This window comes from Alligator sinensis, unplaced genomic scaffold, assembly GCF_000455745.1.
Source record: "Alligator sinensis unplaced genomic scaffold, ASM45574v1 scaffold87_1, whole genome shotgun sequence".
NCBI lineage: Eukaryota > Metazoa > Chordata > Crocodylia > Alligatoridae > Alligator > Alligator sinensis.
Genome location: NW_005841929.1, coordinates 1,470,582 through 1,483,425, shown reverse-complemented (window position 1 = coordinate 1,483,425; position 12,844 = coordinate 1,470,582). Strand labels below are relative to the sequence as shown.

At 46.2% G+C, this 12,844-nt stretch overlaps 1 protein-coding gene across 1 annotated transcript in view; it reads left to right on the top strand.

Annotated features, from left to right (window-relative positions):
- Positions 1 to 6: 6 nt before the first annotated feature.
- The window catches only part of IL17RA (interleukin 17 receptor A), a 51,981-nt gene continuing 39,143 nt past the window's right edge, over positions 7 to 12,844 (top strand). Inside the window, exon 1 of the mRNA XM_006019440.3 lies at positions 7 to 41. The gene's annotated coding sequence lies outside the window, so the exon portion shown is untranslated. The remainder of the gene's footprint in view (positions 42 to 12,844) is intronic.

The window sequence follows — 12,844 nt, the reverse complement described above, 5'->3', positions numbered from 1 at the left end:
TGCTGCTCGACTCCGCGCCGCCCTTCACCTGCTCGCAGCCGGTAAGAGCCGCCCCCGGCCGGGCAGCCCCTCGCGTCCTCCCTGCCCCAGCCAAACAGACGCTTGTTCCGGGCTCCGCCGTGTGTCCGAGCCGGCCCGGCTGCCCCGAGGTCCGTCCCTCCCCGCACAAAAAAAAGCCAAAGCCTGGCTCACCTGCTGAGTCCAGAGGTTTCAAGCGGAAAGCACTGCGGGGGGCTTTTGGCGCTCCTTGCAGGATGAAAACAGCGCTGGGAGTGTTTGGTAGGGGAAATTGAGAGCTGATGTTTTCTAAGGGACACTGCGAGTCTGTCCAGGGGAGTCAAAAGGTTAGACAGTGGGTTAGCAAAGTATGGTTTGGATAGGGATGATCCTGCCTGGGCCAGAGGGTGGGCTAGAGCAGTATTTCTCAACTCATGGGTCGCAAGAATATGTGGAAGGGCCACAAACAAACTTTAAAAATGGATTCTCCTTTAAAGGAGAAAAACACAGTAAACTGCAGCTCTTCCCTTGCAGGCTGGGAGAGCTTCAGCCTGGGGGCTGCTTGGGGCACCCCTTTGCCCCACCCACAGGGGCTGGGGGACAGCGGGTTGGGAATGAAGGACGCTGGGTGAGAACTGGCCATTGCGATTAAAAATGGGTCCTGGTACATAAAGGTTGAGAACCACTGCACTAGGTCTGTGGAGGCTCCTGCCAGCCCTATGCTCCTCTGGGTCTATGATTTCAACAGAGCCTTGTTTTTTCTGAGTTTGGATGCCATGACCTAGGATTTTTTATTTCTTTATTTTCTTAGTCAAGAGTGCAGGCTCATGTGGGTAACTCATCTTAAAGAACAAAAACTGACCGTATTCAACTCTGGTTTCTTGGGCTAGGAGTGCCTGGGACTAGGGGAGCCTGGACTGACATTGGGTAATGTCTCTGAAATGGCACATTTTGTTGAGCAGAAATATGCTACGCAGCACATCTGAGCATCACTGCTTCAATGGAAAATGCCCTGGGATACTTTACAACAATATTTTAAAAGGTTTCCCACCTAAATGGATCTTTGTTGCCAGTCCCTCTGTTTTCCCTCTGTATGATACCTGCCAAGCTCTGTGTTTCCTTGATAGCACTGTTTCATCTCTCTCTACATTTATCTTTTGAGCAATGTTAGAAAGCACAATGAAATACCTTGATGTGTTTTTCTCAACCAAGGGCATGCATTTGGGTTTTTCTACAGTGCTGGGTGTTGACTGTGGTTGGTCTGACGCATGCTTCATATACAACTGAATTATTTTAAGGATAAGCCAAAACATAAATACTGTACCTCAGAATGTGTCTAGCAAGATGGTTGCTGATGGAAGCCAAGCCCATCACTGCCATCTTTTCAGAACAAGTGAGGCAGGACCCCGTTGTAAGTTGGGGTTTACCAAGCTTTTGGGCAGGATGCAATTCTTTGCTAATAACTGCAGTTGAGTAACCTCTTGAGTAAGGATTATTGCCTTTGTCTTTTTTCTGTTACTTCTGCAGAGCAAAGCAAGGCTACAATTAGATAAGTCTCTTGGGCTACAAACAGATGGTGCATTTATCCTGGGATAAACCATTTTATCCTGGAGCAAAGTGCAGTTGTACAGACATCTATGTCTGTTGTCCTCAGTTAAATCCTAAAAAAGTTTCACAGGTAAGAAGTACTGGCCATCTGTCCTGGGATACTGCAAAGGACATCTGTACAGCTGTCTCAGGATTGCATCAGTAAATTAGTAGCAGAAAAGCAGAACTACATTCAGCCACTCACTAAACCTAATTAGAAGGGTGATGTGTGCACTTGGCAGTTCCAGGATATTTTGTTCTGGGACAAACCCAAGCACAGCTTATCCAAGGACAGGTGCAACATCCATTCATAGCTTTGCAACTATGCTCTAATGACTTTACAAACAGGTCTAAAATTTTCTTTTCATGCAACTAGTTGGAAACAGTAAAATTAAAAATATTAGGGCCTGAACCCATTACACATGTACCCATCACACAGGTCTGAACATGAAGAGTGAACATAGAACATAAACCTCTTTACTGGTGTGACTTACTGGAACTCAGTACAGAATTACTTGGGGGGAGGAAGCACCAGTAAAAACACTGATGTAGGTGACATACATGTATAGTTATTCCAAGGTAACATTGCTGAGTGCAAACAAAACTATTGCAGGTCCCCTGTCACCTAATGAAGTATTATGACAGCTACTCCAGTATAATCAGCTGTCTGTCTTCTCTGGATTCTGATGTAATTTAGAGTTGTGTATTTAACTGATTTACATTATATCCATGTTAACATGTCATGTATTCAGGCCCTGAGTGACAGAACTAGTATATTAAGAGACTTGATCAAAGGTCTGCCAGCCTGGAGTGGAACATACACCTATTTCAACTTGACTGTTCCCACCTTCTCTAGAAAATTCCCTGTCTGTATTTAGAGAAGCAGGGGGATTTTGGGGGGGACCAACTGTATAGTTGGGAGAGATGTTAGACAAGCTTTCAGGCACAAAGTGCCCTTTTTCAGGACAGTTTCAAGAAAAAACACTTCAGGCCTGAAAGCTTGTTCAACATCTCTTCCAACTACAGTACATAGTTGGTTCAATAAAAGATATCACCAAAACAACCTTGCTTCTTGCATATTTCTTGGGCTATCACAGCTACAACAATCCAACTCTGTATTTAGGTCAGTTTGAAATGCCTGTGAACAAATAAGTGGAAAAAAGTGATCTTTAAGGTCAATGGTATTTTAAAAGACCTTTCAGTGGTTTGTTCTCTCTCACTGCAGACTCCACCCTGGGTGAAGGACAGGAAGAGGTTTGTTTTTTTAAAATCCAGATTGGTTTAACCTTTAGAATATGAAACTGCTGAACAAGTAAAGTGATCTCTGGTGCTATTCCTTTCCCTCTCCCCTTATGAGAGAGACAGGTCCCTTCCATCTCTTGCTTCCCTGTTCCTCTTACTCTGACTGTCTGCCCTCTCTTTACAAATCCCAGCTGCTGACTGCCATGGCTCCCTTCTGAGGTCTGTGAGCATGTACTCAGCTGGCTCCCTGACACCTGAAGACTCCAGGCCCACTAGGTTATACACCCAAACTTCTGTTATTAAAGATAATAATAGATATCCCCAGTAAATAGTTAATATCCTAAAGAAGGGCCATGGGCCAGATTCAACCTATGGAGCCCTTTTATCTGGTCCACTGGGCTATAAGAAGGCACTAGAACTTGGACCCTGTGGCACATGGCAGTTGTCAGCAAGCCTGGCTCACCACCACCAGACCCTGCCCTACCCCATGCTGTTACTGCTGCCAGACCCTCTGGCATCCCTGCCTTCTGCCATTTCTGGACCCTGTACCACCTCTGTCCCCTCTGCTGCCACTGGACCCTGCATCACCCCAACCCCGCATTACTGCTGGACCCTGAACCGCCTCTGTTCCCTCCCCCACAAAAAACTGTGCGCCTGCCACTGTGGTAGCCACTGTGGCAACCTTCATGACCTAAGTTGGATCTGGCTTGGTAGGAGCCCTGTGATCTGCATCTGTCCCAGGGCACCAGATGAGTTTGATACCCCTGTCCCAAAGGTTAACTTGCACAATTCAGTGAGGAATTAGGAAAGGAAGAGTCTCACCAATGGGTAAAGAGGACACTGAAAAACTGACGTAACCACACAGGTCAGAACTCTATTAGCCAACTGATATGAATAAATTCTAACACCATTTGGTTGGTTGATGCCTGGATTTTCATTGACTTTGTCTCCCAAGCTGCATGGCAATGTAGTATAAGGAAGATGTTAGCGAGTAGACAGGCTTCTGCTGTTCACTCAGCCTAAGGTGTAGCCAGAAGCCTCCACCCACCCACCCCAGACACACAATTGCAGACTGACAAAGTACATACCTGGTCACCTAATCTTTTCCACAAGTTTTTCAACAAACCTTTTTTTTTTTAATCTGCATTTGTTTCCAGGATGTAAACTTGCCCAAGAAAACCTACTAATCATATTTAAGGAACAGACAGAATAGTGTTGACATCCTTTTGTCTGTTAGAGATGGTAGATATTGCAGCCTATGACATAGATGGTGTGCAGTGTCTTGGGTGACTGAATAATCCAGTCCAAGATTTGCATGATCTGTGGCAGTGGTTGCAAATGTGTGTGTCACGGGTGGGTGGTTTGGGAGCTGCTTTCTTTCTATGGACTCTTTTCTCTTCAAGAAAAATAGAGTAGACCATATTAAGAAATACTAAGTGGGCTCTTTAGACATAGTTGTAAAATTGCATACGTAAATACAGAAACACTGTCTATCTATCCTGTTTGGAAAACTTCTCTTTCATCCCCTTCTTTGCCAGTCTCTGCATAGCTTCAGTTGGCACCCTTCCCAGTTGCCAACAGCATCAGAGGCAGGGTTTCAAAAGGGAAACTGTAGCTCAGGAAAGTTGATGACACCCACTTCCTTCTTACAACCGCATGGAGGCCTTGGTTGCTGATTGTCTGAGCAGGCTGGTACAGTCAGCAGTGACTTGTTCCTTCAGAGCCTGATCTGATCAGGCTGTTGTCCAGATACAGAGGCAGGAACAGGAAGTGTTATTTCATAGACTTCATAGACATTAGGGCTGAAAGGGACCTCAGAAGATCATAGAGTCCAGCCCCCTGCCCCCAGAGGCAGGAAGTCAGCAGGGGTCATAGGATCCCTTCTTCTAGAAAGGATTTAAACACAGTGCAGTAGTGTGAGTGGAGTTCAGAGTCTCTACTCCCAGTCTGCTCTCAAAAAAGTGATCATAGGAGTTAAATGCTTCTCACTGATGTCTGCGTTCTCAAGCAGTGTCTTTGCTTCTGTAAGTTAGCATCTTAGAGATGTAGGGCGTGAAGGAACCTCCCTAAGTCATCTAGTCCAATCCTCTACCTGAGGCAGGATCATCCCTATCCAAACCATCCTGTACAAATGCATTGTCTAACCTCTTAGCAAAACTACACGGTCAATCCTGACACAACACATGACACCCTAACCTGCCACAGGAAAAGGAGGGAGACCCTGGTGACCAACATCCTGCTTCTGTAAAAGGTTGCTAATATATGCTCAAGAAATTCCACTAAAGAGGAAGGCAAAAACTCCCATAGTCCATATCAATCTGATCATGAAGAAAAATTCCTTTTTGACCCCAATGGCAATTGGTCTGACCCTGAGCACAAGGGCAAGACCCTCCAGCCAAACTAACTTTTATAGCAAGGTGTGGCTTTTGAAGCTCTAGTGGGACAAAGTTGTATAAACCCTGGTGACTTCAAATGGCTGGGCAGACACGTAGAATACTTTCATAGTGAAGTAGGGCTGGAAGGGACCTCCAGAGGTCATCTAGTCCAACCCCCTGCCTGAGGCAGGATCATCCCTATCCAAACCATCCCATACAACCATAATCTTCAAGTCAGCCGGCCCTGACAATCTTCACTCCAGGGTACTCAAGGAGCTGGCGAGCATCATAGCCCAGCCTCTAGCATGGATCTTTGAAAACTCTTGGCGCTCTGGTGTAGTGCCCGAAGACTGGAAGAAGGCCAATGTGGTGCCATCTTCAAGAAAGGGAGGAAACTGGATCCGGCTAACTATAGGCCCATTAGCCTGACTTCTATCCCGGGGAAGATCTTAGAAAAGTTTATTAAAGAGGCCATCCTTAATGGACTGGCTGACGCCAACATCTTAAGGGATAGCCTTAAGAAATCTGTGTCCAATTTTGACTTAGAAAAAAGAGAAGACTTACAGAATGCTTTCAGAACCTGCTACGCCACAAAAAAGTGATCATAGTGCATGGTGCAGGGGGAGAGTCTCTAAAGAGAGAGGCTAGACAAATGATACTTCTGCTTTGGCATTGGCTAGATTCCCTCTTCCCTTTCTCTGCTTGCTTATATTTTGTTATGGGTCGTGATTGCCAGCCAGAAGAAACTGTCATAACTGGGACTGGTCAAAATAGTTTCAATCTCGCTTTCTAACAAAAAAAAAAAAAAAAAGTTTTTGGTGTTTGTTTTTTTTAAGCAAACTGATCAAGTTTTCATTTTTGACAAAGTCTGAGTTGTTTGCAAAGGCTCTGTCTTGTTTTGCAAAAAAAATTTCAGGTCTTTGGTTTCAAAACTACAAAAAAATCACTAAGAACAGTTTCCAAGAGCCACACTTTTCAGTTTTATTTGTAAAAAATATATATATTTCTATAAATGAAAAATTCTGAATTTCTTGTGGAAAATTATTTACTTTTTGACCTGCTCTAAAACAGCTCTGTATAAATAGTTACTTGTGTAATGTTTACGGGGCTCATTGATCTGTTGGTTTTGTGTAATAAATGATTAGGAAAAGGAAACGGCAGTAGTTTATGAGCAGGTTGGGCTGCAGCAGCAGGAGCGCATGAGGCAGCTCACCAAGAACATACACATTCTGCCTACAGGTGAGGTGTAAATCCTGCAAGCCTGGAACCTGTCCCTTTTTGCAGCAGACCCCCTTGCAGTTGCTGGGAAATACAGGCCTCCCATGGGCTGTATTTGTACGGTTTTCCATCATACACAGCTCAGTGACTTATCTAAGGCTTCAAGGGTAAATTGTACAGGAAAAAAATGTGGTGAACACAGACGTTCTTTTAGCAAGTGATTGACTTGCCCCTACCATCACTGTGCCAGTGAAAGTAGCCTCCAGCACCTCCTTGCACACTCATTTATTTGTTGTTTTTCTAGTCTGACATGGGGTTGGGAGGAGGAAACAACATGCCTTGTCAATGTAGGCTAAGACAGGAGCTCTATCAATCTTAAATGTATTCCCAAATCTACCTTCAAATCACAGCCCACATACACAGCTGCATTATCCATAACTACAGGCACATAGTATCCCCAAGAAGCTGATGGCTGTACTAATTTGCAAAGATCCTGTGTGAGTGTTGAAATTTGTTTACGTGGATTGCATTAAAGGGAAGATGGTAAAACTTTCCTGTGAGAGCAGTGTAACTCAGGTCACTTCCTTCATATCATATAATACACAGAATCTGAACTTACTGGTTGTTTGGCATTCATAAAGGTTTCACCATTACCTGTCTGTGGGGTGTGGAAACCATGTGCTGGTGATAGACTCCACTTAGATTGAGAGGCCAGATGCAGCTTTGTATACCTAGGTCAGTGCCTGGCCTGATGGATGTTGTTTCTTACCTGCAAAGCCTGCTGCTTTCCTGTGTGACTGGGAAATTTAAATTTCCTCTATAGACTAGACTCTTAAATGATATTTAGATGTATAGGGCTAGGAATGTTTTCAGTGAAATTTATTTGTATTGCATAGTATCTACAGGTCCAGTTGAAGTCTCCTTGTGCTAGACATTCATAGTTTCATAGTGCTTAGGTTTGGAAGGGACCTAATCATATCATCAGGAATAGGTGCCGTGGTCATATCACCCCAGCCAAATATCTGTCCAGCCTTCTCTTGAAGACCCCCAAGGGAGGAGAGAGGACTACCTCACTTGGGATCCCATTCCAGAGCCTGGCAGCCCTAACTGTAAAGTAATGCCTCCTGATGTCCAGCCTGAATCTTCTCTCTAACAGTTTGTGGCTTTTCTTCCAAGTAACCCCGGGTGGTACCCAGGGGAACAGAGCCTCCCCTAATTCTCTCTGGCCCCCCCAGTGAGTTTGTAAACGGCCACCAGATCCCCTCTCAGCCTTCTCTTGTGGAGGCTGAATAGGTTCAGGCCCTTTAGCCTCTCTTCGTAGGGCCTGCCCCTTGACCATGCGAGTAGCCCTCCTCTGGACCCTCTCAATGCTAGCCACATTCCTCTTGAAGTGCAGTGCCCAGAACTGGATGCAGTACTCCAACTGTGGCCTGACCAGTGCCGCATAGAGGGGAAGGATAACCTCCCTGGACCTGCTTGTGATGCATCTGTAGATGCATGACAAAGTGCAGTTAGCCTTACTGACTGCTTCCTCGCATTGGCGGCTCATTTCCATCCTGGAGTCAACAATGACTCCAAGATCCCTTTCTGCCACTGTGTTGACAAAAAGGATGTTTCCCAGCCTATAGGTATGTTGCTGGTTCCTTCTCCCTAGATGCAGCACCTTGCACTTGTCTGCGTTGAATTCCATCCTATTCTTATCTGCCCACCTCTGTAACCTGTCTAGATGTAGCTGGATTCTATCCCTCCCCTCCAGCATGCCTACCTCACCCCACATCTTTGTGTCGTCAGCGAATTTGGACAGCGTGCATGCCACACCCACATCCAGATCGCTGATAAATATGTTGAACAATACAGGCCCCAGGACTGAGCCCTGGAGGACTCCACTGCCCGTGGATGGTCGAAAACGAGCCGTCCACAACCACTCCCTGGGTGCGACCATCTAGCCTGTTTGCCACCCATCTGACTGCGTAGGCATCAATGCCACAGTCACCAAGTTTTTTTTAAGAGAATGTGGTGGGAAACCATGTCAAAGGCCTTCTAAAGTCCAGGAAGATGACATCCACCCCAACACCCTCGTCCAGGGACTTTGTAACCTGATCATAAAAAGAAACCAGGTTAGTCAGGCAGGACCTACCCTCAATGAACCCATGTTGGTTGCCCCTGAGCATTACCTCCCCTGCAGGGCCCTTGCAGATGTGCTCCTTCATAATTTTCTCAAATGTCTTCCCAAGGACCAAGGTAACTGGCCTATAATTGCCAGCGTCCTCCTTTCTTCTCTTGTAAATGGGTACCACACTGGCCCTTTTCTAATTCTCTGGTACCTGGTCAGTGCCCCACAAGCACTCATAGAGCCGTGCCAGGGTCCCCGCTATGACCCCCGCCAATTCCCTCAGCACCCTTGGGTGAAGAGCATCTGGACCTACTGATTTAAACACGTCCAGCCCCTCCAAAAGTTCCCTAACTAGGTCATCCCTGACTGTAGGCATGGCGGTGCCCCCCCTGGGTCTGTCCACAGTTCTAGTGGGGGAAATGTCCCGGTCCCTGTTCAGGAATATGGAGGCAAAGAATTCGTTAAAGAGGTCAGCTTTTTCGTTTGCCGCAATCAACAGAGTTCTGCCTGAGTTCTGTGATTCACTTTTCTGTTGTGTGCCAAGCCCATCCTGTAGGTTTTACACAGATTGCCAATTGCTCAAATCACAAGCGAGACTTTATAAAGGGGGATAAGGCAAGGTGCCGCATTTATTGATTACATGAGTTAGACATAGAGGTTCGGACACACCATTCATACAAACGCACACAAATCATCATATACATCATTACACACAGGCATACACATACACAAAACAACCATTTCATCCACACATACACCAGATACAGTTACCAGCAGTAGTTCCTCAGTATCAGCCCAGGGTGGCCAACCCGGGCTTACGGGTGATTCGAAGATAGCAGATTTGAAGATAACAGCTGGAGCGGGGTGAACAGATGCATCTGCGCTCTGATGAAACAGCAGTAGAGAAAGAGACTCACCCCAACTTGGCATTTTCAAAGTGTTCTTTTATAGGGATTAGCATCCTTTGTTTCAGTGCTTTGGGGTTTTTCCATACCTAGCTTCTGTTTTTGCGGTTGTTCTTCTTTTGTCTTTAGCTTATCCTAGCCTTAGAGTGTTTTTGTTGTCCGTCTCGCAGAATTTCTTCTTCTGTTATCTCCTTTGTGCCCTTGAGCTTCAAAGGGATTCTTCAGCCGATTGTTAATTAGTTACTGGCTGGTAACTTCCATTTGGTGCCTTGTTGCTTACATAAACAGTTAAATCTTCATCTCCCATCTCTATGTTGCCATTCACCCTTTTACACACACTCATACGTAAAGGCTATGCAGATTTCATTCACTTATGTCAAGCAGAAGGACACAAAATGGAGTTTTCAAGTTGCTTACAGGACAAGACTAACATGGTTATATTTTACTATTATTACACTCTATGTTAACATCAGCTACATTAGTTCAGTTCATGCTACATAGGGGGCCCACGTTACCCGGTGCCGCCTTCTTACTTCCTATGTATTTGAAAAAGGACTTTTTATTATCCTTAATTCTGGTTGCTAGCCCTAGCTCCATCTCAGCCTTGGGCTTCCTAACCACCTCCCTACAGTCCTGAGCAACAGAGGTGTAATCCTCCTTGGTGATAGTCCCTTGCGTCCACTGTTTGTACGCCTCCTTTTTTGCCCTCAGGCATCCCTGGATGCCTTTGCTGAGCCATGAGGGCTTCTTAGCACTCCTGCCCCACTTGGTGTGCGTTGGGACTGACTCCCTTTGAGCTCAGAGGCTATCTCCTTGAGGAACAACCACCCGTCTTGGACTCCCATCACATTGAAGCTCCGAGACCCCAATGCCTCTCCTGCTAACCTTCTTAGCTTACAGAAGTCAGCCCTTCTGAAGTCAAGGACCTCTGCTTTAATGCTTGCTTTCACCGCCCTGCGCTGGATAGTAAATTCCAGCAGGCAAGGATCATGTGTCGCCCAGGTGGTCAAGTACCCGCAGACCCCTCACCAGGTCGTCGCCTGTGGCAAGGACCAAGTCCAGCAAGGCATTTCTCCTGGTGGGACTATGAACCTCCTGGGTTAGATGGAGGTCCTGTATCCTGGCTAGGAACCTACTTGAGCGGTCAGACCTGGCTGACTGCTCCTCCCAGCAGATGTCTGGGTAGTTTAGGTCACCCATGACAACCACATCCCTTGACTTTACAGTCTCTGTGAACTGACCTGAGAATTTCCAGTCCAGCTCATCGCCCTGGTGAGGCAGTCTGTAGTAGACACCCACTGTCAAGTCCCTTTCCCCATGCTCCCCTTGCATTCTTACCCAGAGTGCCTCATTTTGCCTCTCCTCTGACCCCATCTTGATCATTGAGGACATGCATTACTCTTTGATGTATAGCGCTACACCCCCACCTCTTTACCCTGCTCTGTCTCACCTGTACAGCCTGTATCCCTAGATGTCCACTGCCCAGTTGTGGGTAGAATCCCACCAGGTTTCCATGAGTCCCACTAGGTGTGGGTTTTTGCTAGCTAGCAGGAGGGCAAGTTCCTTGTGCTTATTCCCCATGCTTCGAGCATTTGTATAGAGGCCTTTGAGGCCTCCTGTAGGTGCCTCCTTGTTCCTAAGTCTGCCCTGGCCCCTGTCACTTACCTGGGTACTACCTGTGCTTATACTTCGGCTTGATGGCAAAGTGTCCCCGTCCCCCGGGGAACCTAGTATAAAGCTCACCATACGAGATCAGCCAGCCTGGAAGAGAAAATGCGCTTACCTTTTGGGGAGAGATGAAGCCCATCCCGCCTGAGCATGTCCTCTGTGTGGAAATGTGAATCATGGTCCAAGAACCCAAGGCCTGCCTGGTAACACTGTTACAGTAAACAATGTTACAGTTACCCACTGTAAACATATGTGCGCATGCAGAGAAATGGTGCTGTCCTCAAGTTCGACTCTGTTACAGTGCATTTGGGATTACATGCACCTGTTTTGTCTGCTTTGCAGAAGCAGCTGAAGTAGCACCAAGCCTGGGATAAAATGATGGAAAGCACCATTTATATTGACTGCAGTACATTATCGTAGGCAGGCAAGGTTTTTTGTGTAGATGCGATATCTTTTATTACACTAGCAGAGTAGTTGGAAAAAAGTTCTTTACAAGCTTTTGGGAGCAATCGTCCTTTTTCAGGTGTAGGGAGTCTCTGGTATTCCATTCAAGGTGTTCCAAACCATTTATGCACAGTACCACTTAAAAATTCCTTTTCTTGCTTTCCCTGATGAGTAACTTTGCAACAATGGGATTGTTCCTGTTCAAAATGAAAAGTCTTTCATTTGTTCGGCCTATACGTAGCTGACAAAGGTGCAGAATGTATGCTAGCGAAAGGTGATTTCAGAGGTAGAAGCTTTCTGACAGACATGGCATACAAATCTGTGGCCCGTAGTGGTTTCACAGATTTCATAGATTTCTAAGGTCAGAAGGGACCTATTAGATCATCAAGTCTAACCCCCTGCTCTGGGCAGGAAAGTGTGCTGGGGTCAAGTAACCCCAGCCAGGTGGTTGTCTGATCTCCTTTTGAGCACCTCCAAGGTAGGGGAAAGCACTACCTCCCTTGGAAGCCCATTCCATATTTTGGCAACCTTCACAGTAAAGAATTTCTTCCTGATGTCTGATCTAAATCTACTCTCCTTCAGTTTATTGCTGTTGTTTCTAGTAACCCCAAGGGGCACCCTAGTAAACAGAGTCTCCCTGGTAAACAGAGTCTCCCCTATTCCCTGCTGCCCACCCACCCCTGATGAGTTTGTAAACGGCCACGAGATCACTTCTCAGCCTTCTCTTGTGGAAGATGAAGACATTCAGGTCCCTCAATCTGTCTTCATGGGATCTAACCTGCAGGCCCTCGACTATATGAGTAGGCGTCCTCTGGACCGTTTCCAGGTTATCCACATCCCTCCTGAAGTGCGGTGCCTGAAACTGGAATTATTGAGGTCCAGCAGTGTTCAGGTGTTTAGATACCTGATTGATTTAATTGCAGTCTAAAGGGCAGTAAAAGGAGATAAGATGCATGCACTGGACCTCTTGGAGGTCCAGTGCGAGTGTGCTGTTGTTTCCATGGCCACAGAGTTTACGGGCTGTTTATCTCCCTGCCTGAGTTCTGTGATTCACTTTTCTGTCCTGTGTCATCCTCTGTTGTCTGACAGCCAGAAGGTCATCACCACTCCCTGGCATAAGAATGGTTCTTACAGGTAGGGTAGAATATTATTAAGTTACCTACATGCCACTGTGTGATCAGCAGGGATCCTGGTTTTCTCTGATTAAAAAATCGCAAATTCTCTGATAAAACCCCACAAATGCGTTGTTAAAATTAAAAGCCCCCTGCAACCCCCCCCCCCCAGCCCTGCTGGTG